The sequence below is a fragment of the Lagopus muta genome, chromosome 4 (genome assembly GCF_023343835.1).
Source record: "Lagopus muta isolate bLagMut1 chromosome 4, bLagMut1 primary, whole genome shotgun sequence".
Taxonomy (NCBI): Eukaryota; Metazoa; Chordata; class Aves; order Galliformes; family Phasianidae; genus Lagopus; species Lagopus muta.
Window position 1 is genome coordinate 43707004 of NC_064436.1, and position 26813 is coordinate 43733816.

Sequence of the window (26813 nt, forward strand, 5' to 3'; positions counted from 1 at the left end):
CATAACAATTTTCCTATCTTTTGCTTCACCTGCTACTCAAGGTTGCCCATTTATTTTAAATTCTAAATAACTTAGCAAAGGTTACTGCACACTTTCAAGCTTAACCAAGAGCCTAATTTGCCTTGATGATGTGCAATGATGATGTATAAAACTGAAAGAGCCCAGCTGAAGAAAGTACTTTTGATGTGAACATTCAACAGCAGTCAAAGCTTGGATTCTAACTATTCCATTTTTATCAAGCCATCCTAAACACAACTTGGTGAAGCTGCTGAAGTTAGCTTCAATTTTTTTTGTTGCGTTTTTAATTTTATATATATAAAAACAAACAAACAAAAAAAATGTAGTGGCCTTGTATGGGAACTGCTGAGTCACGGCCTGAACCTCTGATTGATCACCTGTGGTGAGCCATGAGTCAGCCAGAGAAGCACAGGTGAAGGCAATTTAGCTGTGCTGCTGGAAGGGGTGGAGCCTGGTTCCATCCCTCCTAGACCTATTTAAGAGCTGGCTACAAGTGGGGAAGGGTCTCTTCTGGAGATTCCCTTTTTGGGTGTTTTTTGTGGGTGAGCCTAGCATAAAGGTAAGCCTTCCATTTATTCTCTCTTGTTATCTTTGCCCAACTCTCTTGTTATTTCTTTTTTGTGATTATAGCATCTTAATATCCATTGATTATACAGGCCTTTGGTATGTTTGTCTTGAGAGCCAATGGAAATGAAGAGATCGGTAGGTGTATATTCTCCTATATGTGCACTTTGAAATCTGTATAGTTGTTTCTTTTTCATAGAGTGAAAAAAATAAAGCATTTTAATTTAAAATGGAATACTATTACAGTCCTTACATTAATTTGACATTCTATCAACTCGAAATGTTGGTCAGCAGAACTTCCATTATGCAAAAATAACTTACTGTAAATAAGAAATGAATAGTTTGTTCTAATTAAGAAAAAATAACAGACAATCTAGCGAGGTTCTTGCCTGAATAAGTCTAGTTTAGGAAGAACCCTTTCTATGAGAAAAGAACTGGAAATCAATTCCTATACTTTCATTGTTTTGTATTTCATGATAGTGAAGTTAAGTAAAAGTTCATTAAAAGAAAAAGAATGAAAGCAAGTGACCCTGAGTGTGTTTTTTACCCTTTAGGGAGACCTGGTAGGACTACAATGATATTTAGTAATGTGAAGTTCTTTTGCTTTATAAATGCTGAGTTTGCTGAATGAAAATCAGTGATGATACATTAAAGAAGTGTTCTTCATTTTCCGGTGCTGTGCATGCACAAATAGCATTCTAATAGCTTATTCTATGGCTGCAATTTAACATATTTTAATGAGTCTTTGATCTTTGATATCTGGGGACTCCATGTGCATTGGAAGCAGCACATTTTTTTTTTTTTAGTGTGAATGAAAGCCAAAATTTTCTGTGGTATACTTGTAAGGCCAGAAATCATGTTGTGCTAACCACTTCTGCATCGTCATCTGTAAGTAGTAGTTAGTAGAAAACTTTCTAATAAGCACCCGATGCGTATTGATATAACTAGAAAAACTCAGGCTAGGGAAAAGAAGGTATAAGTTTGTTATCATTTATTTCCTCTGCCAACCCCGGTCATTGCTGTGCTGTCCGTGTTACAGAAAACAGTATCATTTGTGGAGATATAAGATAAAGGCCTGTTAAGCCACCTAACATTCTACCAGAGGTGCTTGTTTTTACTTTGTTACTAACATGGAGTTTCTAGCATCTTGAAGACATAAAAAAGCTGCACAAATAATGACCAGTAATTCTTTCTGTTGAATATTAAGTGCATTCCTTCTTTATTCCTTAGCTGTAGTCTCAGAAATTCCAGGGTGCCCTCCTAACATTTTCCCCTTTTCTATTGACTATTCACTTGCCTATAGCACATATTCAAAAGTTCTAGATATTTTTCAGTGTTAATTTTTGCTTTTGATTAGCCACAAACCTGTACAGCGTGAGACAGAATTTACAAGAGGCATTAAGCATGTGGCACGCATTGCAAATACCAGGATTATGTTCCATTTCCAGGAGTAGAACTCACACCCATTCTCTTACACTCCTCCTTAATAGCTTCAAAATTCATCTCAGTACTTATTTAGAGAGCTTTTTTGTTTGCTTGTTTTTGTAATAGGTATTTGAAAAGTGTGTTTCCATGAAATAGCACACCTTTTAATGACCCTGTAAAACTGCATATGGGTTTAGCACTGTTTAGAGCTGCAAATTGTGTTTAAGGAAAAGTATCATCATTCTTACTGAACAACCTTGTTTTATTTTTTTTGTCACGTTATATAGTGTAGTAACCATTAATCCTCCCAGATATCTTAACTGAGTGACATGGTCATATGCTGGATAATCACAACATTCTTGATGATTTATTATCATAGAATCACCGAATGATTTGGATCAGAAGGGACTTTAAAGATAATCTACTTCCAACTCCTCTGCCATAGACAGGAACACGAGATCAGGTTGCCTGAAAACTCTAACCAACCTGGCCTTGAACACTTCCAGAGATAGGACAAAACTTCTCTGGGCAACTTATTTCAGCAGCTCACCACCATCACAGCAAAGAGTTTCTTCTTTATAGTTAAACTATGTTTACCCTCTTTAAGCTTTTAGTTGATTTTTTAGCATTATTAATTTTAAGCCCTATTTTCTTTCAATTTCCTCTAGATCAACTGAGCTCATTACCATTCTGTCATATCAGTGTCTAGGTGAAGTCTTGTGCTTTATAAATATAAAGATTCTTATCACTGATGCAAAAATGCAGTCTACAAATTTACTTTGGTATAGATATGTGAATTTACATGCAGTGGAATATGAATAAAAATGGAATGTACTGGCTCTTAATAACTGTTCTATGCACTTTGGAATAAACAAACTCTAGAGAAAAGATGCCAGTACCAGCTTATCAAGAGTTTGTCTCTCATGCCAGTGTTCCACAAAGCTTTTTTTGTTTCAACTGGTGATTGCATCTGGAACTATCAGACTACTAATAGTGTAAGCAACTTTTTTTGCGGGGGGAGGGGGGGATGATGACGGGGGGGAGCTCCCCTCCAGAGCTGTTATTCACATTTATTTCATAGTCTCATCTTCTAGGTTTGTTCCTGAAGGCCAGAACTATATTGTGCTCTTCAGCAAAGGCCCCATCATTCTTGAATTTCTTGTGAGAAAGAATACAACAAAGTTATTATTTCTTCTAGCGACTAATGAAGTTTTTACCTTCCACATTTGTGGAAGGTAAGGATAAGCAACTTAACTGCCTGAGAAAAATTTGTACTGTTTAAACAAAAATGTTTATAAAGTTAATTATTCAATTGTGGATATAATATTTAAATGATATATTTACAAATATATAAAATCCAGATGAAGAGCAGAATAAAAAGTCATACGATTTAATTTTCTTAAAATCTTGCATCTATTTTGAATATCATGTCCACACTCATTTTCTTCTTGCATGATCCTCTTAAAATCAGTTATGAGAAGTCTGCACATTTTGGATGACATACCTTATGCATTTGCCTGCTTAGCTGTGTCCTTTGCTCTCAGTAGTGCTGTCTTAGATTTGTCATCTTTTGCCCACAACCATCTCCTGCTTATAGTCTGTCTTAAGCATTTCATTTAAGGCAGTTTCAGATACAGTGTCTCCACAAGGACAGGATAAATTTCTCCTTTACCCTGAATCAGTTAGTTGCTTTAGCCCCGTATTTCCTTTCTCTTCCCTCACTCAGAAAGTATCACTTGAATTGACTTCAAGGCAAAACAGCCAGGTAACAGTTACTAGAAGTGGCATTGGCATCTGTTTCAGGATAACACTTACTGACCACGTACTATGTAACTTAAAGGGCTCTTGGTATGTATACAAACTAACCTAAAGTCAAGAGTTCATGCTGAAAAGCTTAGTTCAGCAGCTGAGTTCGCATCAGTGCAGGAAGGAAAATTTTTCTGAGTAGTAGCAACAGTTTTAGTAGATTAGAAATGAGAACTTTTTCCATATTGCAAAAATTTAATTAGTTACTTAAATTTTCTTCTTTTACTTTAAAATAAGCCTTTGGACTGGGGATAAGTATGAGAAATTTCAGCCTGACAGGGATCTTTTCAATGCTAAAAGGTAGTGAAAATAGTGCTAAGGATGGAATTACTTCTGTAGAATATTAACTGTGAATATGTACTATTCTTTTTATATGACACTGCAACATTTCTGTTTTGGAAATATTTTTACACTTCAAAGTTCTCTTTCAATACAGTTGGATTCTCTTCTGCTTCACAGGTTGTTGATGCAAATAGGAGTAGTGTGTCTTCATTTTTACTTCATTCATTAATGCAAATTGATGAGGCTGGGTGATTTTCAGAGGAAGAACTGAAAAAGGTTCAGAGGTGATCTTACCCATAAGTACATATAATTTTTTTTTTTCCAACTTTATCATCTGGTATTTGGTGCTGATGATTTTACATATCTTACTTTGTTCAGTTATCCATGTAATCCAGTTGAGTCAGTAAAATTTTCACGTCATTCTTGCTATTTATCATCCTTGTAATACTTATTAATTTCACAGTAAATATATGGAAAAGCTAAGCGATTTTTGAAGTATGAATGTAAAAGTGTGTATAGCAACATATCTTCAGTGAAAATATTAGTCATAATTACTAGGCTATTTCCTAAAACTAAATATGAAAGAGGTAGTTAATGTAATAATCTTTCATTTTAATATACTGTGATTCTTAAATAGGGGAAGTTAAATGAATCTGAATTTTAATATTTTCTAAAAAGAAACTTGAATATTTTCTAAAAGGATGAATAAATTATACAAACATATACAGTGTAACAATGAAAACAGAACAAATGCTCAAGATTTAATATCAGAATAATGGCTGTTACTTTTATTATTTATTTTGATTAATTATTTAATTAGATTCCACTCAAAAGTGAAAATTAGTAACTTCTGTTTTTATCATGCCAAGCCCCCAAAAGCAGAATCAGTGGCATCTTAAATATTTATATAAACTTTTTATGAGAGCATGATTTAATTTACCTTTCACTTTTTAAAGAGAAAGATAGTAATGAAAAATGAATAACCTTAGAAAAAGTCTTCTTCAAGCCTGCCATTGTAACATGCTATTAACCCTGCAAAAGATGTTGAATCTTGTAGTCACATCCATATATTTTGTACAACTTACACACTTGGTATCTCACACATTCTAATCAAATGCACTTGAAGTCTTCAATTTTTTTCTGATCTCAGAGATGTACCTCACATGATGTGACAACACTCTGCTCATAGCTGTCTCATCTAAGGAAAATTAAGTCACTGTTACCATGATGGATGATAAATATATTTGTTGTAAATTTCCAGTCTTTGTCTCAGTAGTGTTTATGTGATACCAGAAAGAGCTCATTGCTTCAATATTTTTTTGTTATTGACTTTGTGGTCATACACGGCTTAAAGTCTGCATGACATATATAGAAATAATGATTTATTTTCAAATTTTTATGGTTGAGAGCTGTCCTAAGTAATGACATTAGGAAAATACTTAGAGAATATTATTACAGATTTCTTGATCACTCAGAAGGCTAGAATTACCTCTACAGGTCGAGAAGCAGGTTGTATTTGTTCATTCTCAATACACTTTATTACACTAGGTATATTTCACTAATTTAACATTCTAAGTATTTAATAGTCTTTATAAAGGTTTAGTCAGGCAGATGCCTCAGAGGTTATATAGAGAACACATGATCCCCAGCCAGTGCTTACTTTAGGATTATAATGAGCAGTTAGCAAAGTACTCACCATCCAGGAGAAAAGAGAAGTGTTCTTTGTCTGAGTGAACAAGGGAGAAAAGTATTCAGAGAACTGATTATTAGTTCAAGTAAGGCTCTTTTCAACCTAGATTTTTCTCTGATTCTGTGATTTAGTCATGTGATTCTTCTCTCTGGATTATTTATGCAAATATTACTGAACCACTGGAATGGCTATCTTATTCTGAGTAGTACTCTTTTATTATAGCTCTACCAAAATGTATTGACAAAAGTAATGGGTAAAAATGACATTCTTACTTCATTTTGGAATTAGGAAAATGAGGTATTTGTCTTACCTGGTGTTTCCTTTGAATGTTTAGATCTTAAGTTAGAAATCCAGTTTCCACAGTTATTCTATTGTCAGAGAACAAGAGAATGAATTGAGGAACCAAAGTTAAACTGCTGCTCTAAATCATCTTTCTAGAAAAACATGTTTCTCTTTGCCTTTGTACTCATTTTAATGACACTAGCCACTTATATGGCTACATTTATGTGATATGAATAGCTCCTCTCTGTTATGATCTTTAATATGTTTTAAGTAGTTAGAAAGGATTTGAATAATTTTAAATGGAAGAATATAAGATTTGTTAGTATTGAGCACCATACTGCTATTATCAGATGCCTCATTTACCCATTGGATAAAGTATCTTTCAGGGGCACTTTCCAATCTCTTTCACACTGTGATTCTGTGATTTCTAAATATAAGCTCAGTTCAAACTCATAAGCTCTTTTTTTTAGCTTTCTTCCATTGTGCGAGGTTTTAAAGAACATAGCATGTATGTTTTCTCTATGCTTCTTCAAATGATAATTCTATGAGCCCATTAGTATATAATTTTTGAATTTGTTTAAGAAAAGGCTTTAAAGATGTTATTTTGACTTCTGAGTAGATGAAATATTTACTCTAAAGTGCTCCTTTTTAGGGCTTGTATGATAGGAGTAGTCTGAGAATCTGAAGAGATGTTATTCTCATATGCACATGCATTTCAGCCACTAGGCAGTAGAAAATAATATTTTTCATAGCCTCTTGTCTGTCACATCTGCTACACAGTCCCTCATTTTCAGTATTATACGGACTTTCATTATTTTCTACTTCTAAATTACTCTATATTCAGTCTGCCAGTATTTATACATTACATTTATTTGCAGTATATGATTTGGAAGTAAAATAGTGCTACAAACACTGGGACCTCAGCCCTTACAGTCACAGCGAGTGTATAGTTTATAAAGAACACTCTTTGCCCAGAAGTGATTTTGAGCATTGAGGTAAACAGTTCTCCCAGTTCCTGACTTGTCAAACTGGAAGGATATCCATCAATTTTGTGAGCATCTTGAACCAAGCAGTGATACTCAGAAAGCAAACTATGTCAGCTGCTCATCAGTATTTCTATGCCTTAACTTGGATTAAGTATTATTACCATAAATCCATGCAAATCTTTTTCAGAAAATGGAGAAAGCATAGCTGAACAACAGGCTTAAAAGTCAAGTGTGCCATTAAGATACATATTTCTTCATATGTTTAAAATATTTTGTAATATTTTAAATAGCAAAATGCTTATAGACTTTTCTGTCAAGCTTTGCCTATATTGGTAAATGTCATCTGTAAGTAGAATTGATAGGTTAATTGCAGGTAAATTGCACCTGGAGGATCAGGAAGAGAACAAAGCAGGAGGATTCATTTGCAGTGTATATGTTAAAAAAATGAAAGAAAACCAGGAATTGCTCAGCTGGGTTTTGATCTCTTAATACTAAGAGAGTATAATCTATAACCAGCTGAGGTTCATTTGAAATAACTCCCCACAAACTGTCTTTGGTAGTTAAGTAGAATTCTTGCTGTGCTTGGATGTTAAGGGTTTATTCTGGTAGAGATACAAGCACTAAAGCCTTTATGAGTTCAGGAGAGAGTGGTATTCTGTGCATGCAGTCACTGGCTTCCCCAGTTTCTGCAGCTTCTCTTCTGACCTGAGGACTCCCATAGGACCTTCTGTTCAACAGCCCCAGCTCCCCTGCCCTCTGCACTGGCACTGCTCTCAAAGACCCCTATGCTGCCAATCCTGAAGTCAGCTTGTGCGGCTGTCAGGAGCCAGTTGGTTTCCGGATCCCTGAGGAATTATACTCTGGTGATGAGTTCTGTAAAGATGAAATCCTTTGTTGGCTGTAAGAGCACTCAGAAGCTAGCTTTATTGTAAGATAGGTGTTAAGAAAGACAATTTTACTTTTTAAAACATGGATTTACAATATCAAACAGAGTATTGTACAAAGAGATAATATAGCAAAAAGCAGGCTGCATATTCTGAATTAAAAACCTCTATTCTACTACCTCAGATAGTTATTACTATAAGCCAGCAATTAGCATCTACAAGAACACTTCTGGTACCACATGGCCAGAGCTAGGAAAACTAATTTTGTCATCTGTTCTTAACATGTCTTTTCTTTGACTGCAAACTGAGACCCCACAGGGTAATGTAAAGGCTAAGTAATTTCTTTCCTTCCTCCTCCTCATTAAGGATTCTTGATTAATGTTTTTATTTCATTCCTTAATTAATATGCTTTGTCATTCAGAGTAGTTTCTGCTGTAATTATGCTAAATGTGCATCAGAAAAAATTATATACATTATGAGAAACATATTTAAACATATTTCCAATGTATTAGATTGTATTATGTTTTATAATAATGTAATCATTTCTTTGCCTAATGTGAATAAAAAATACATCTTTGAGAATAATTGTGAGAGAGACTAAGTAGCTGTGTAATGCTGTACATAACTACTTGGACAAAGGGGAAGAATTTTAAAATAAAAGAGAAGATATTTAGATTTGAAGTTAGGAGGAAGTTTTTTTTTCTCAGATGGTAGTGAGGCACTGGAACATGTTGCTCAGAGAAGTTATGGATGCCCCACCTCTGAAGGTGTTCAAGCCCAGGTTGGTTGGGGGTTTGGGCAACCTGTATAGTGGAAGGTATTCCTGCCCTGGTCCAAGGGTACAGGTGATTGAGGAAGGTCCCTCCACTCTGCCCTGGTGAGGCCATGTTTAGACTACTGTATTCAATTCTGGGCCCCCCAGTTCAGAAAAGACAGGGTTCTCCTAAATGCTGTCCAGCAGAGGACCGCAAAGACAATAAAGGGCCTGGAACATCTCCCATATGAGGAAAGGGTGAGTAATCTGAGTCTGTTCAGCCTGAGATGAGATGTTTATAAACACCTAAAGGGAGGTAGGAGGCAAATGGATGAGGCTGGGCTCTTCTTCTAACATGTTGAAGAACTTCTTTACAGTAAGGGTGATGGAGCACTAAAAAAGTTGCCCATTGGGGTTGTGGAGACTCCTTCTATAGAGGTATTCAAGACTTGTCTGGATGCCTACCTGTGCAACCTATTGGGAATCTGCTTTAGCAGGGAGTTTGGACTCAATGATCTCTGAAGTTCCTTTCCAACTCCCGTGTTTCTGTGATCTTTAAAGTCCCTTCCAACCCAAACTGTTCTACGAATCTATGATTTTCTTGAATACGCTACTTGGGAAAAGAATTTAAGCCATTCTTGCTACATGGACATTCTGCAAGGAATAGAAGGGGAATGAGTCTTTAACTCAGACACCCAGTAGGCATTTTTTGGAAATCATAGGCATTAGAGCTTACTGTATATTGTATGATTGTGTTTAACTTTCAAGAACATTTAGCTACTAGACTCTTTAAGAGAAGTAATAAATTTAGATACACACACACACACACACACACACACACACACACACACACACAAAAAAAAAAGGAAAGTGTTGAAATTAGAAAATGTGACTCAAAAATAAGCTATGGGAAAAAAATATGTGCCTTGAAATAATAAAATTTTAGTGTTCATCTTTTTGAAGGCAGAACTAAATTTGAGTGCTTGCTCTGTATTGTTTATGAGGAGACCTGATGTTTAGCATAGTCTAACCATCAGTTAGTGGCTGTGTCTGGTGAGCGTTTGTTGTCTGTTTTTCACTGGAGAGGTCATGTCATACCTGCTCTGTTTTATGTACAAAATTATATCAACCAGAAAAACATTACTGACTAACTTGGACACATGGGAGTATGAAAAGTTTTTGCTTGAGGGTGTCCAAATGTACAATTGGAGCTTTTGGAGATCCCAAAATTTTTCACAAAGCTCTACTTTAGAGGAAAAAAGAATAAAAGAATGACTGGGAGATCAAGTGAGCTAGGAGCTAGGATCCTACTTTTAATATATTTGCATATGGGTATTACTATTGAAAGTATTCGGTATTAATCACATTGTGCTGTTTTCTACAGTCAGGTAAGAAACCTCCCCCTTGTACCATCCTCCATATTTTCACCACATAATGAACAGCTGAGGAATTCCAGTTATACGTATACCTTTCTTAGCTGTTTTATGTACCATATTTTTCTGGTGAATGTTTATTTAGAACACTAATCACAGTTATAATATTGTGTGTTTAGGTCCGCTTAATGTACTGAATGTATATTGAGCAGGGAGATGACACCTTGCATGGAAAGAAGGGAGTCTCCATGAATAGAATATTTGTAGAAAGACTCAAACATCTGCAAGAAGTTTACAGGTTATCTTTATGATTTTGAAATATTATTATTAATAATCAAATTTGTATAGTATTATGATTTTCAGTTTTATATTTGTGTTGATGACAAATCTGTGAAGGACAAAGATGAGTTTGATAGACTCTATTTTATGTACCTCATCAGTGACATCCTTGGAGTGACTCATCAAAGGCAAGAGAGTGAGACAAAGACGAATTTTCTATTTCAACCCAGAATCACAGTATGGCCGTTTTGCCTTCAGGTACCAATTACATCCAGCAAGCAGTAGTAAAAACATTATCTTTCAATTTACGTGGTTTGAGAACTTCATAAACTCTGCTATTCTACAGTGTCAGGACCATTTAGATGAAATCACTAGATGCATAATTAAGAAATATTCAGGAACCAGTGTATTCTCTTTGCTTTTATTTTCTGTTGTTTATATATTACCACTTTAATGGTTTTATTTCATGTTACTCTGGAGTTCTCAGTCATTCTTCTTCAGTGATCTCTTGGGTCTTCCTAAGATGCTATAGACAGATGAAGAACCTCTTTTTGTTTTTGTCTTTGCTTTTGCTAGGACTGCATTGCTCTTTGTGTCTTAGTGTTATACTTTACTTTTCTGCTGGCTTTAATAGGGCGCTCCCTAGTTTCTCACTAGTTTCATGAATTATGATTGATTTTGGGCTATTTTAACCTTTCTGATTTAGAACACTGGAAAAATGCTATGAACTGTGAATCTACTTATTATGAATGTTGAAATATTGTTTAGTTTGTACTGCTGTCAGCTTAAAATGCAGTAATTGTTAAATGCGTCACGTTATTCAATTAGCTTACACTTTAAGTGATAGCACAATACAAAACTGTGCGTCTAACATTTCTTATTTCAGGAAATAGTGATGTGGTTTTATGCATCTGAAAAGATGCCTAAGCCAATTAAGTTTTGTCTTTTCAGGTTTCCTTAAAATCCAATTTTATAGACCTAATTTAAACAAAATCCAATTTAGAGCATTGGTTGTCTTGAAAACAGGAAAAAGAATGTGGATTGGTTAAGCAAATAGACTTTCTAATTTTCATATTGATTCTTAGCCATTGACAATCTAATCTGAAAACTCAGTGTCCTTTTCGTACCTCATACTGTGTGAGATACAGACCAAGAATTAACTTTGAGAGGATGTTATATTATATGGAACAGTTTCCTAATAAGATGAAAATTTATACTCACATTTTGACATTTCGTAAAGTGCAAAAAAGAATGCTATTTCTCCTTATTAGGATTATTGTAACAGCTCTTCAGTTTTCAAAAGATAGTCTACTAATTGGAATATATTTTTTTCTGTATATTTTGATACACAATGTTCTGGCTTTCAACTGGTTTTTTTTTTGTTTGTTCTTTTTTTTAATTAATATTTTATTTCTAGCAGGAAATTGTGATTTAATGGAAGATTATTTACTTTATGATAAGTTACTTTCCTTGGAATTTTTGTTTCTTCTGTTTGTGTTGATGATGCTCATAAGTCTTATAACAACACATTGTTAACTGAAGGGCTAAAAAAAAAAAGCTTTTTGGAGAAAGTCTGCAGCAAATAACAGTTCATATTTCCTGAAGTAAATTCAGTCACTGAGAGAGAGGGAACTCTGATGTCCACAAAGAAGAGAAGCATCCTCTCCTGCTGGGCTGTACCTGTGTGCTGAATGCAAGAAATGTTGGGTCTCTAGAGGAGGAGTTGCTGGGAAGGTGGCATGCCAGCACTTCTAGCTGCTGTGTGTGAACCATTTCCTGACTTAGGAGGCATTGGAGAGAATCAGGCACTAAATAGCAGTAAAGCACTAGTAAAAACTGGCATGGAGTAAGGAGGACAGAATTCTTTACGAATCACTGTGATAAATCTACTGTTAATCCTCACATTCCTCTGTGTTGTTATACTGAAATGTGATACAACACTTTGTGTTTTGATGTAGAAGGAAAGACTTAACTTACATCAAAATAACCATATAAATCTATGCCTCAAAGACATTAGTATCAACATGCATGTAATCATTATTTCCATTCTTACATACATACATATGTATATATATATGTATGTGCCATACTTTTTCTGTTTTTATCAAAACAGTAGAAACTTGAGATATTTTTGGTGCTGGTTTGTGTACGTAATGAACTCTAGTCTGCCATCAGCACCAAAGAATGCACATTCTCTCTCATCTACAAGATACCCAGCTGCTACACACTTGATTTTTGCTAATTGGAGTTACTGAGTACACACTTGTGTTGAAGACTGTCACTTACTCACACTAATTGTCTAATCAGTGCATTTCAGATATTGAGCTGTATGTAATGTGGGATGTTGAGCTATATGTAAAGTGGGATGCCACATTTGACATAAGTAATCAGACCATGAAAATGTTACATTTTTAATATCATTCTTATTAGCATAATTCTTGTGGCCCAGCAGTTCTTACACTCCTAAGTCACTTACATGGATTTATTTTTCATATTGTTTTACCGGATAATCCAGTCATCCCAATTTCTGCTGAAAAATGATTAGGCTACTGGAATAGAGAAATACAAAGAAGATAAAGAGCTCTTAAAGAAGAAGGGAAAGCAATCCTATGCCATCTGTAATATTTACATTGCATTGCTTTGTGAAAAAAAAATGTGGAGTTAGCCTCAGAAAATGCTGTGATTGAGGGAAGAGACGAAACATTTACTGAAGGTATGCTGATTATCTGATGCTGGTGTAGGGTTATTTAAATGAAAATGGGAGAATGCATTATGTACATGAAGGCTACATGATCAATATCTAATCATATACATCTAATTTAAGGCATGTATTTATGTTTTTGTGGTTTTTGTTAAATGATCTCAACATTGACATATTTCTGAAGAGTCAGTGTGGACTGTATTACTTAAAATTTGCCTTGCCTGTGATCGAGGAGAGAATTTTATGCCACCTCTGGCAAAATATACTGTTTTGTAAAAGTGTATTCTTCATAAAAGATGCCATGCCAATCTGTGAGCTGCATGATAATACAAACATATTTAAACAAAACTGTCAAATCCTAAAAAGAGATTTCTTTCCACTGAACAAAAAACGTATTTCTCCTGGTGTTTATTTGAATATTCTATTTTATGTGGAACCACTGGGACAGACTCTGGGGATTCAGGGTTGTATTTTAACTTCAATGCAGTATTCTGGTGTGACTTCATGTTTATTTCTTATTTGTAATACTATGGCAATATTTGTTTTCTGTCACCTTTAATCTATTTGTCTTTATGCAATACACAGTTTTCAAGGCTACCCCTTATTTTATGTTTACAAAATGTACAACTGAGCCCTGATCATGCTTGGGATGTCTAGCTGCCACCCCTTTTTCCTAATTTACTTCTTACTCTATTCCCTCCCTAATGCCTTTGTATGTGTTTTCCCTTGTAGAAGTCACTCATCAAAATTCTGGTAAAAAGGATAAAGGAAAAACAATATGAGAAAAAAAGAAGTAACAAATCTGATACAGAGAATCATGGATGAATAATTTGCTTCATTTTATATTCACAGTTTGAGCAGGAAGAAGATTAAAGAGACTGTAGCTTAAAAGATTTTTTTAATACATTTTTCCATTTTGTCTGAAGTACCTGTATGTTTGTAGTGGATAAAGATGTTTTACTTTCCTTTAGCATATTTTTAATTGAAGCATGTTCTCACTATGCAATTCTATGCCTTTTGGCATCAACCCAACAGCAGATATCTAAAAAAATTTTTTTTTTTTCAGTGATTCAGTGTTGCAAGGAAGCAGCAGATCCATTCCACTTTGGAGACGATGATACTGATTAGGCTATTGCTGGTAGGTACTGTGATTTTTATGAAAGTCTTGATAGCAAATGGATGTAGCAGTTTGTTGTGTCTAAGTATTGCAACAAGGTCCTGGCCCAGGCTTGTTCACTTCTGTACCACTGAGTTGTCTGTGGTGGTTTTTTTTTTTTTTCATATTTCTGAAGCTGATTAATCTCTTGGAATGTTATCTTGTATCTTTTTCATAGGGCCCCATTGGTGTCTTGGGTCATGATTCAGAGATAGCTTGCAAATTTTCTAATACTCTGTGTTTTGTAACAAGAGACCCCTTTTATTTATTTGTTTATTTTTCTGTCAAACTTTGCATAATTATTGAGTATAAAGAATAATGGTGGAAAGCAAAGAGTATCCCTTTGTGGTACAGTGCTGTGGGAGCTGAGTCAAAGGTTGTCAACACAGGGAAAAGAGACAGCACCTCTTTTTTTTGCATATAGGGCAGGTTTTTGTGTTCCTACACACATAACTAGACTGATCTTTGCATTTACCTTTTTATTTTTTCTAATGAAATCATGTGAACCAAGTGGAGATCCTGAACTCATAATTCAGCATGTAATTTGCACCTACTTTATCTAACATCTGGTAGACTGTGTAAAACCAGAGAGATTATCTTGTCCTGATAGCTTCTGATTTGGAGCAGTTTAAAAGCTATCGGAAGAAGCCATTTCTTTCTAAATATTATTTATTTATTTATTTTTGGTAGATAGATGTTTTAAGAGAAACCAAGTGTGCTTTTTAGGAACTTTGTCAATGTTATTAATTTTTTCAGTAGATCTTTTAGTAGATTCTGGGGTGCATTAAAAGAAGTGTGGCCAGCAGGTCAAAGGAAGTGATCATCTCCCTCTACTCTGCCCTAGTCAGGCCTCACTGGAGTACTGTATCCACTTCTGGGCACTTCCATACAAAAAAGACAGGGATTTCCTGGAAAAAATCTAGCAGAGGGTCACAGAGATAAAGGGCCTGGAGCATCTCTCCTGTGAAGAAAGGCTGGGTGACTTGTGTCTGTTCAGCCTTGAGAAAAGAAGGCTGAGAGGGCATCCTATTAATGTTTATAAATATTTAAAATATAGGAGAGAAAGGGACATGGCCATCCTCTTTCCAGTGGACTGTGGGGACAGGTCAAGGGCAAATAGCCATAAACTGGAGCGTAGGAAGTTTTGCACCAATATGTGAAATAAATTTACGGTGAAGGTGACAGAGCATTGGAACAGGCTGCCCACGGATGTGGAGTCTCCTTCTCTGGAGATATTCAAGGCCACCCTGGATGCCTACCTGCACAGCCTGCTGTAGGGAGTCTGCTTTGCAGGGGGTTGGACTTGATCTCTGAGGGTCTCTTCCAACCCCTACAATTCTGTGATTCTGTGATCCTTAATGTAAATTTCCTACACATCATCATTTATTGCCAGTCAGCTTTAATAATAAAGCCAAATATTACTTAAAACTCTATTTTGGGGATTTATCTTTGTGGTAATACAGAATACCCTCACATAAAAACTTGAATGAAATTATAATATTCTGCTAATATAAAATATCTCAACATTTATGAATAAATTCCAGATAAACAAGTATTCAAGTAAATTTTAATCTAGTAATGCAATTTGATCTTCTTTCATGTGGGCTTTTCTGTCTGTCTCAAAATGAAAGAAATTGAGAATTTTCCACATTTTGTATCCGATTCTGTATAGATTCACAAGTTATTATAAAATATCTATTTATTTAGTAGGCTTGCAGATTACAAGTAACTCTTACAAATGGCAGCACTGATAGCTTAGAGCTTCAGAAAATGAGGTAAGTTGAAACACTTAAAAGCTTTACCAATTAAAGATGAATTTATTTTGGGTTGATAAAACTGATAAGTAAGTTGAAAATTCCCAGCTCTCATGGATTAATATTCCCTCTTAGTAATGGATGAAAGTAAGATTTTCCATGTGCACATGTATATAAAGATAAGAGTGCGGATGATACATAACTAGGATAAATTCTTTCTTTATATGTCATTTGCCAAGATCCTAACTATGGCAGCTGCTCTTTTTCTTTATGAAATCATATTTGTGACATACTACTTTCACAATTTTATGCGTCGGAGCAAATTATGAACCTCTAGATACTCATTATGGTTTTTGCATCAGAATGAAGTATATTAAGGTTAATCTACTGGAATATATATTTGTATTTAAAATACTTTTTAAAAGTGATATCTAATTACTACCCTTGTGCAGAGAAAAATCTCTGAGAAAATGCCTGTCAGGTGTTTAATAAATATATCTGTATATTCTTCTTTAGGAAGACGCTAACTGTTCTTAGGGCTTCACTGTAAAATAGTTATAATCTTTTAACTTAATTTTTAAAGGCAACGTTTTCATAAAAAGATGATAAATGGTTTTGGCTGGTGGGTGGTCATTTAAAAATACTTCTTCTTATGAAAAATGCATAACATTAGGAAGCAAGGAGCAAGAGGCATCTCAGTAAGGTTGCACTCAAAGCACCTACCTTGACCCAGAAGTAATGCCTCCTATTTATTTCCCCAGAAATGATGACAGATTCAAGGAGCACAGTAATATTATTTGATAAATTCTCAGCTTTAAAAAAAAAAAAAAAAAAAAAAAAAAAACGATTTTTCAACATGGTCACCGTTATTAGTTATGCATTTTCACTAGTGATGAACAAGACTCTGCATGCTCCACTCATAAAAATCTGCAGCAGTGGATGTGATCCTCTGTTGCTGTTGCAGGAAGGCACCAGCAACTTTTCAGATATGCTAAAAGAGTTTCCAGTAAATGCCAGCATGTTGCAATCAGTAGTGGGATATGGAGATTTTCCATGTTAGTAATGAATTATTGCTGGAAATCAGATGGAAATAAAATATGCATTAAAATATTTCAGAGTTGTTGTAGGTCTAGTCTGTGCAAGGTAGTCTATTTTATTTAGTGTCTACTCAGTGTAAAAGTGCACCCGTTTGAGGAAGAGACGGGGGAACAATACATAACAATAAGTCACATGGTCAAGACCATTCATGTTAGTAACATCAACATCAAACTAAACAGTGACTTGTCCTCCAGAAAATAGATTTGTGTCTTCCATGCTAAAGTTTTTACACTGACTCCAGCAGACCTTTGAATTATCTTTAGTTTCATAGTGTGCATTGGTTCTGTTCTGTTGAATTAATTGATCTGTTCAAGACCCTTTCTGGTACTGAATCTCAGAAAGACATCTCTTTTTTTCTCCTTTTATTAGGGAAATGGCACAGTTTTCCACTTATTTTTCTTTCTTCTTCACTAGTAACAAACAAAGAGAACAGAGATACCCAAAAATCAATTTTGTTTTGCACTCATGTAAGTCCAAGCGATGCCTTTTAGTAACACAGCTTTTAAGCCTTGATTATTTTAATATATTTTCTATTTTTTTCTGGTGTTTGTATGAATCTACAGTATTCTTCCCTGTGACATCTGTGCTTCTATTATTATAGCCATCTTTAAAAATTTTGCTGTGCAATAACTTTCCTAAACATTTGTAATGGTTGATACTGTGTGCCACCAAACCATTAAGTACTTGCTGAGAGGTCATTAAAGTCTTGCTCTTTTGAAAAATGTTTAAGTAAATAACTGTCAGCTGTGATCCTTAATCTAGTGTAATTTCATCTGGTGTGTTTCATTTGTCATATGAATTTTATGAAATATGTAAAATGTTTGGCAGTGGTATCCCTAATAATGTTAGTGTGTGAATGCTGGCACTAATAATTTGGAGCTGATTTGTTTTCCAGCTCTTTGAAGAAACAAACTGTTCTCCATTTTAGATGAATTTTAAACACATAATGAAGTTTGTTTGTTTGTTTCTGTTTTTCCTAAAATAAATATCTTCTGGTTTTTCAGGCAAAACTCGCAAGTAATTTCTAGGAGGGTGTTACTCCATGAATCTGATGACAGTTTTGTGAAACTGTAAATCATTAAATGTAGCCAGAAGTATATTTAATGAAACAGTTAAATTTTGTTTCTCCTCCTTTTCTGTATATTTTTCTGTGAATGTCCAATGTCCTTTACTTACAGATGCTTTTTACTTTTCAGTTTATGACTATGAGGCCTATTCCAGTAAAAAGATCTGCTTACATAGAAATTAACTTTTTTTTTTAGATGCTTTGCAGAAGAGTCTGCTGTGCAGATCCCATTACAAGATAGGAAGAGTAGCTGTGCAACCGCAAATTCCATGAGCCAGCAAATGTGCAGATTACTAGCCTAAAGTGATCTTGGCACGTGTATAAATCTAGTAAACTGCTTACTACCAAACTTCACAAACTACTGTACGTTCCTAGCTTTATTTTCAAAGCAAGCAAAAGAATGGCTAATTTTTTACTCTGACTATAGAGAAAGAATGGAAAAAAAAAAAGGGAGTAGGCTTAATTAGATCACACCTTTGTTCATTTAATTCACATGTGAGCTGCCTGACTTGGTCCCATTGCCCTGTACACTGCAGAGCCTTGTTCTCTCTGCAGTTCCTTCTTTTGGTAAAAGATAACTTTGATCTCACTCTCACTACTTTCAATCTGTCATTGAAACTATCCATTTCCTTCCAGAATGTTAAGAAGCCTGTGGTAAGATGACGCTTTTTTATGTCTTTCCAGTCCTAAATGTCTCTCATTTACTTTCATAAATGCTGTCTTTGTGAAGAGTCACTTCTCAATCACTGATCAGAGAAGTAAAATCCTTTCAGTGGAGCAACTTAAATTTTACTGTCTTTTTCTTACTGTCATGGCCTGAGTTCAAGGGAAACACGTTGGATCATCTGAGCTGAGAGATTAGCTTTTTGAGGGAGAAAATAGTATGAGAAGCAGCATGACTACAAGTTGGTTCCTTAAGGTGAAATGTAGTTTAGATGTGGATTCTTCCTGTTTTTTTTTTTTTTTTTTTCTGATAGTTACTAATGAAGACTAATCCTTGTAGAAATTGTCTGTACAGAAACATGAGAAGATTGTTCTTGAGTTTGTTCTCAAATTGCCCCAGGTTCCCTTCCTAGTGTTTGATAACTGATAGATAAGGTGGTATTTCAAGCAGTTTAAGCCTTGCTTGTGAGAATTTCTTTGGTACTTACTTCTACAGAGAAAGATCCTGAACTAAAGAAAAATCTTACCTACCAATACACTACTATTATCTTGACTGGCTCTGTCTCAGCTGGCTGTGCTCTTTATTGGTTTCTTTGTCTTAGTGAAGTGGAGGCATATGCATGCTTTTTTTTTTTTTTTTTAATCTCAGTTTGAGTGCACTGACTAGTCATAATGCTGTTGAAGACTTCTAAGTTACAACCCATACAGCTAACGTGTGCTGTGTAACAGAGTGCAACAAATGTGTAGTATACGTTTTTTCTTGCAGTTTTACTTGAGAGGGAGGTTCCCTTTTTGTTCCAATAACTTCTCTGCCTATTTGTTTGATTTGGGATATGAAAAACTGAGATGAGGACAGAGATGTGTGTGTTTAAAGAATAAATAAATAAATGTAGGGATGAGGTAGAGTTTGTTGTAAAGTGCTAGGACTTCAGACAAATCTTCAGGCTTGAAATATGTCTACCTAAAATGTTTGGAGAAACTTTCCTACTTGACTGAGAATTCCCTCAATCTTAAATTTTTGCTTTTATGCACTTTAACTTCTTTCGTATATGCCAGAAGTAGTAGAAGTCTGAGTGACTGTGCAAAGTCAGTGTGCAAATTATTTTAATGCACGATTCTTAAGTTGTCTGTTTGATTCAATTTCTAAGTATGTGCTCTGATCTCCTGACAAAGTCTGGGGAGTTCGGATGTACTTGATTCTGTCTCTGGGAAATTGTGGAGTGGATGAAATTATTTCATAATTGCTTTCCTGATTGGTACATGAAGTGTTAAATTAAGAACACAAAAATAATCTTTTTTTGGAATCTTAAGATGTTTTTTTGTTTGTGCGTGTGCACATACATTCATGCATTCTTTCACGCAAGTTAGAATTTGGAGAAAATTTGGAAGATTATATTAACTTTTTTGTTTCTATAGTAAAGAACTGTGACACTCACATACTTGTCACTTGTTGGGTAACCTAAGAAAGTGATCATCTTAAGCCTCAGTTTAATGCTTAATTAGAGTTAAGCTTGGGCATCAAAAAGAAGAACTGAATTCTAAATAATAGCTAGACCACAGATATGCATAAAGTAATTGTAAGTTCTGGAGCTATTCACTAGTGTTGCAACATTCTTCTCACTTTCTGGAACAAGTCAGTTAAAGAAATGCAGTGGTATTAACACCATGACAAATTTATAGTTGTCTTCGAGGTATGTAAAAACTGCTTAGGATGCAGTTGGATAGGCTTACAATGGTCTTGGAGATTAATACAAAAAAAAAAGTACAACATTCTCTTGTCCCTAAGAAATGGATTATGCGTAAAAAATGCACTGATACAGCAACAACACATAGATCAACTGAGAGAACATGCTTTGCTGAAGTGTTGGTAAAACTGTGAATGTGGGATGATGAATTAAATAATCTTCGAAGGACAGATAAATAGTATCTGAATATGAAAAAGCAAACTGTGTGAGAGCATGTTGCAGCCACGCACAGTGCTGCAGCAAATGTCTGCTCTGTGTAATAAAACAGTGGACTTTTGTTTTTGCCACTAACAGACCATGCTAATTAAGGGTCTGATGCACCTTGTATATTGGAGTCCAAATACAGTATAATATTTTCCAGTATCAGTTACTCAAGAATAAAGCTCAAAATTCATCTTTGGCCTTATTAAAAAAATCCATTTATTTCTGTTCCTTTTTCCACTTTGAGTAGCCTTAGTCTTTATTTGATGCTTGCCTGTTTTTCTTGTTTCTGAAATGTACTACGGTTGCTCCAAAAGTAATGCCTCCTATTTCATTATCATGGCCTGTGGTGTCAAAGGTGGATGTTGGTGGTATGGCAGTAGAGGCTGACCTTTCCTTACCAGTATTGCATTCCATTACATTGCTGTCTGACAGATGGCAGCTGAGGGGCAGCCTGACAAAACGGTGTCTGACATGGAAGTGCAAATGAAGCAAAGATATGTAACTGAATTTTTCTATGCAGAAAAAAATTGCACCTATTGACATTCACTGATGCTTGTTGTACACTTAAGGAGACCAAACAGTGATGTGAGCACAGTGAGGTGGTGCATTCCAGCGACAGTGGCTCTCCTCTGTTTTTGCAGATCTTTATGAGTATTATATTCAGGCTCTTGTATGTCACTTGTGTAAATGTATAGGTAAGTACTGTGTGCTGAAAAGTAATGTTTTGTAGCTGATAATTTATTGAGGAATTTATTGAAAAGCCATATTTAAATTTTTTTTTGATCTTTTGAAATAGACAAGGATTTTTGTTTTTAATCCTAGGAATCTTAGCTGCTTTAATTTACAGAGCTCTTTTTTAGGTTTGAATGCTCTTAATGCACTTTAAAAGACAAACTTGGAGATGATAATGATGATCTTTTTTTCATTCCCACTTCAAACAGTTCAGTGGTCTGGATGTTTGCTTGGGGTGAAGGCAGGCATTCAAATCCCCTCTGTAAGTTAGACAATATTTTTAGGCAGCTCTCCTAAATCACTGAGTGTTTATAGCAACTACAACCATTATAAGTCTTGTGATTGCTATGGGAATTTTTAGCTTCATTGTGCAGCCAAAGGATGTCTAAGCTGTTTTACTTGCCATTTTGTATAATGGTCTTCATGCTTACTGTGAAGTAGATCTTGCTTTGTGATGCAGCTGAAGTAATGAAGACAAAAGTATTGTAGGATGTTTTTCATTTCCAGTCATAGAATATCCCAAGTTGACAGGAACTCATAAGGATCATTGAGTCCAACTCCTGGCTACACACAGAACCACCTGAAAATCAGATCATATGACTCAGTGTTGTCTAATGCTTCTTGAACTCTGGCAAGCTCAGTACAGTGACTACTTACTTCCCTGGGGAGCCTACTCCAGGGCCCCACTGTCCTCTGTTCCAAACCTTTTCCTAACATCCAGTAAGACCCTCCCCAGTGCAGTTCCATGCTACTCCCTCAGGTCGTGTTACTGTCACCAGAGTGAAGAGATCAGCTCCTGTACTCCCCGATTGAGTAGTTTTAGGTTTTTGAGAACTCCCAGCTTTACCAAAGCAATGAATGTTAAAGATATGTGAAGTATTAAGTGGGTAAGCAGAATATTCTGTTCTAAACATGAAATATATTTTCAGGAAGTAAACAGTATGTTTTGTAGATGAAGAAAATAGTACTAAAATTTTGAATAATTGAATGTTTATTGTGAATCATTTGTTAGGTCATGTGAAGGATTTGTGTGTGTAATGAAATGAATCATAATAAAGAAGTGAAACCTGATTTAGAGTTTTTTTCCCTCTAAACATTTAAGCAAGTCATTTAGATGGTGTAAATTGAGAAAGACACATAAAGCTTGCCTTTAAACCCCAGAAAAAAGAGTTCTGATTTATAACTGTCTCTAGTAGTAATAGAAGGTTTATATTGGCATTCTGAAATGCAAGATGACAACATTTGTGTGAAAGGTGAAAAACCTGTTATGTACTAAATTGTAACCACTGGCTGTAGTAAAGTATTTAAAGACCTTTTAGACAGCTATTCATTTTGTTAATGAGGTAGCCTTAAATTTTAGGCATTTGTGTTTGTAGATAGCTGATAGAATTTACGTTGATAATAATTACTGTTATTACGCTTAGCAGATGTCTGTCTGTAAATGTACTGACTGAATAGTTTATGTGAGTAGTTTGTCTGCCATCTGAAATTTTAGTAAATAAACTGCTGCACAGTGTTTGATTAACAAGGGTAGGACAAAAGATATTTTGTAGTTCTCTGAGATGGGAATGAACAGGATCTTTGACAATTCATGGATCAAGCAGAAGTGATGAATAACCTCAAGCAATTCTGGCGCTTTAGAGAAAAAGGTCTTCTACCACTGGCTTCTCTGCCCAAAACCTTCCTTCAAAACTTAAGTCTTTTATCTTTACTGAATACCTGTTGTCTTCGCTCAACAAGATCAACTATTTCCTTAATACTTAAAGACACTTATGCTCTTGCAGATAAGTCAAAATAAAAATAGTAAACGTCTGTCTTTGGAGATATGACTGGAAATAATGGTCTTTGCCACTACGTCATCCTTGTCTATAGGAAGCAAGTACTATTTGAATAACAGTAAGTGAATGATAATGAGTTGGAAAGTGTTTGTTGTACTTTTAGCTTGTAAGACTTACATTTAAGAATATTTCCAGAAATGAGTGCTATTTTGTAATTATATAAGTCATAGTGCTGTTGTCTTACAGAGACATCAATAAATTAACAAAAAGTTCTATTTGTTGTAATTGCTTTCAGTTAGGTTTTTACTACCTTTGCCATTATTCATGTTAGCATTACTGGAAAGGGCTTTGCAATAATTACCACATCTTTCTACAAAAAGAGCAGTTGCTTTATTTACTGTTTGACAGTAAGGTCAGATAATAACAGCCAAAATAACATCCATGATTACAACAAAGCTCTCTTTCCTACAGTAATTGTGGTATTTCTGCAGAAAGAAGATGTGAAGAATTTTTCTCTTGCTGTTGGAAGCATTGAAATATGCATCTAATATACAAGAGCATTTGAAAAATCTTTGAATGCAACAGTGGAACTTGCTAGATTCAGTGGAGATCAAAACCAACAGAGACAGGAAGTTTGGCATATCTTCCTAAGGTATATAAAAAAAATTCATTTGATCCAAAGACTCTTACCATGAGTCATGTTTCTGTCATCCTCTTTAATATTGTGATTAAAAAAAAAAGTAACCCAACAAAACAAAACAAAAACCCCCAAAAGCCAAATCAAACATACCCAGTGATACAAAATGTAACAGTCTTGCACAGAGAGCTGTAGATGTTGATCAATATGCTAGCACACAGTTCGGTAGCCTAATCTACTTTGTTCAGGGTTTGTTTTTCTCTTATTTTTTTTCTTAATTTCTTCAAATAATCTCTTAATATTTCAATGTTTATATGTAAAAGAAAATCCAACTAATCTAACTAAATCCTGACTAAAATCAGTGTGTTCTAGGCAATGTTCTGGGTGCATGCTAACAAACTTGGTTTTTTTTCCTAGAGTTTATAATTCTTTCAGCTGGTGCCAGGAAATCATTTTCTTTCCAAATGTTACAAACTCACTAACTTTTTGACCTTCTGAATTCCATTTAGTTTTCCATTGATCCATGACTGGAGTTGGAAGATTTGCTTACTATATTTGAGTAGGATTATGTTCTGTTTTGTGGATGGCTGCATGCTCCATCTGTTCTGAGCGATAGAATTCAGATTTTTGTGCTATTTCTTGCCACTGATAGGCCTATATTGTTTCTCTCTGGTCTGTTACGCCTTCTTTCACAGTTTTTGAGAAGGACATCTTCATTTTTATTCCTTTGATTCAATGTGGCCCTCCTCTGGATGCACTCCAATAAGTCCATTTCTCTATTGTACTGAAAACTTCACATCTGAATACAGTACTCCAGGTGAGGCCTCAGGAGTGCAGAGTAGAGGGGCAGGTTCACCTCCCTTGACCTGCTGGTCATGCTACTTTTAATGCAGCCAATGATACAGTTGGTGCAAGAACACATTGCTGGCACATGTCTGGCCATCCACCAGCACTCCCAAGTCCTTTTTGGCAGGGCTGTGCCAAATCCTTTTGTCTCCCAGCTTGTATAGGTAGTGGGGGTTGCTGTAATGCCCCGCTCTTGGGTTTGTTGAAACCTCATGAAGTTCTCCTGGACCCACTGTTCAAGCCTGTCTAGGTCCCTCTTGTTAGCATCCTATCCTTCGGTTGTGTCATCTGCACCCCACAGCTACAGCTTGGTGTCATTCACAAACTTGCCTGGGTGCTCTTTACTCCACTGCCAGTGTAATTGATGAAGATTTTAGTATATCAGTCCTGGCACTGACCCCGGGGGACACCACCTGTCACTGTTCTCCATCCAAACATTGAATCATTGACCACCATTCTCTGGATTTGATCCGGCAGCCAGTTCTTTGTACGTCAAGCAATCCACCATTGAATTATTATCTTTCCAATTTGGAGAGAAGGATGTTGTAGAAAGTCTTACTTTTGGAGCTAGCCAGTAGTATTAGGATTTAATCTGGAATTTCAAATAACTGTACCCCTCAATAGTTTTCACTTCCCTTGTCTTCTAGTCTATGCTGCACAGTCAAAGATTTGTTTGCTCTTCTGCTTTGTATGGCTAGTTTATGCTGCTTGTGTTTGGCATAGAAAGTTCAGAGACAACCTTCATAGTCTGTTCCTTTGCTCTCTTAGTCTTAAATAAAATATAGCAGTGACAGTGACAAATGTTTGGTGGCTCTGTTCACTGGCCGAAGAATAAACCAACATCAGATGCTTCAATGGGTCACACAGCTATATTTTTCATACTACTGCAGCAAATAGCCCAAATTTTAGGAGGTTCATAGGAACAGCTTTTGTAATGAAAATAGCTACTGGCATGAGTTTGCTTATATCTTATTCTGGCTCTTTACTAATGCTAAGATGGAAAATAATAAAATGGACTGTATTAAGGCAACCATTCATATTTAAGACAAATAGTTTTTAACCTTGTACAGTTCTGACACTTGCATAGCTTTTATGGAATTATTACTGTATTTTACGTGTTATTATAGTCATGCTTATGAAAGTTGATCATTGTGGTTTAACTCAGCAGGCAGTGAAGCACCATGCAGTTGTTGACTCACTCCTCAGAGGGATAACAAGTAGAATCTGAAAAAAAGGTGAAATTCAGTGACTGAGATTAAGACATTTTATTAAGACAGAAAAGGAAGAGGAAATAATAATGAAGAGAAAAAAAATATATGTGAAGCGAATTGTCCTGGTTTTATAATTTTGTTATCAGTATTCCACATCATAACATCGTGTAAAGCATGGGGAATTAAAGAGTTAATACTCCAATTCCATGGAATGGCAACCTTCCGGATACCTGGTCCTCAGAAGACAAAAAAGAACTACATATCCCAACAAACTTCATGTTCAGAGAGGAAGATAAGTCACAGGAAGAACTCACAGATCTCTTTCTCGCTGCCTGTGTGAGTGTTCTCCCCAGCTGTTATGCCCTCATTTCAAAGTAAGGCTTTCAGTTTCGGATGCTCTCTCTCATTGTACTTGATTTATTTGCCTCAATTCCAATTATATTGTACTGTACTGTTATTTTGCATTCCAATATCATATTTAAATTTAGTTTCCTCCTTAGATTGTTGCTGCTGCTCTGTTTTTGGGCCATCTTGTATCTCTCTACCCTTCCCCTTTTTCCTTCCCATTTTTGGGCCGGGGGTCCTACCGGCCTCCTGCCCCATTTCACGGGTACAGATTGATCTAGATAACTCTGTGATGCTAATAAAGAGTCTTTAGTGATGTTGTTCAGCTTGGACCCACCATGCCTTGTGTAGCTTTGGACTTGCATGCTGTTTTCTGTAGCTGTATTACCAAAAGGAGATCAGTTGCTCATTCTCTTGGGTCTGCAGGAGCATTTTAATTAGGTCTTTGGTGTTGTTTGCATCCAGCCAGTTGTACTTTGCAACACAGCAATAAATCATGTGAAGAAACCAAAGAGATTTGGACATCAAATTTCT

General features: G+C 35.5%; 1 long non-coding RNA gene across 1 annotated transcript; it reads left to right on the forward strand.

The window, feature by feature from the left end:
- Nucleotides 1–537: 537 nt before the first annotated feature.
- Nucleotides 538–26604, forward strand: LOC125692162 (uncharacterized). The gene is made up of 4 exons (XR_007376497.1): nucleotides 538–577; nucleotides 14111–14182; nucleotides 23732–23892; nucleotides 25889–26604. It is a non-coding gene; the product is annotated as an uncharacterized LOC125692162 (long non-coding RNA).
- Nucleotides 26605–26813: the final 209 nt, after the last annotated feature.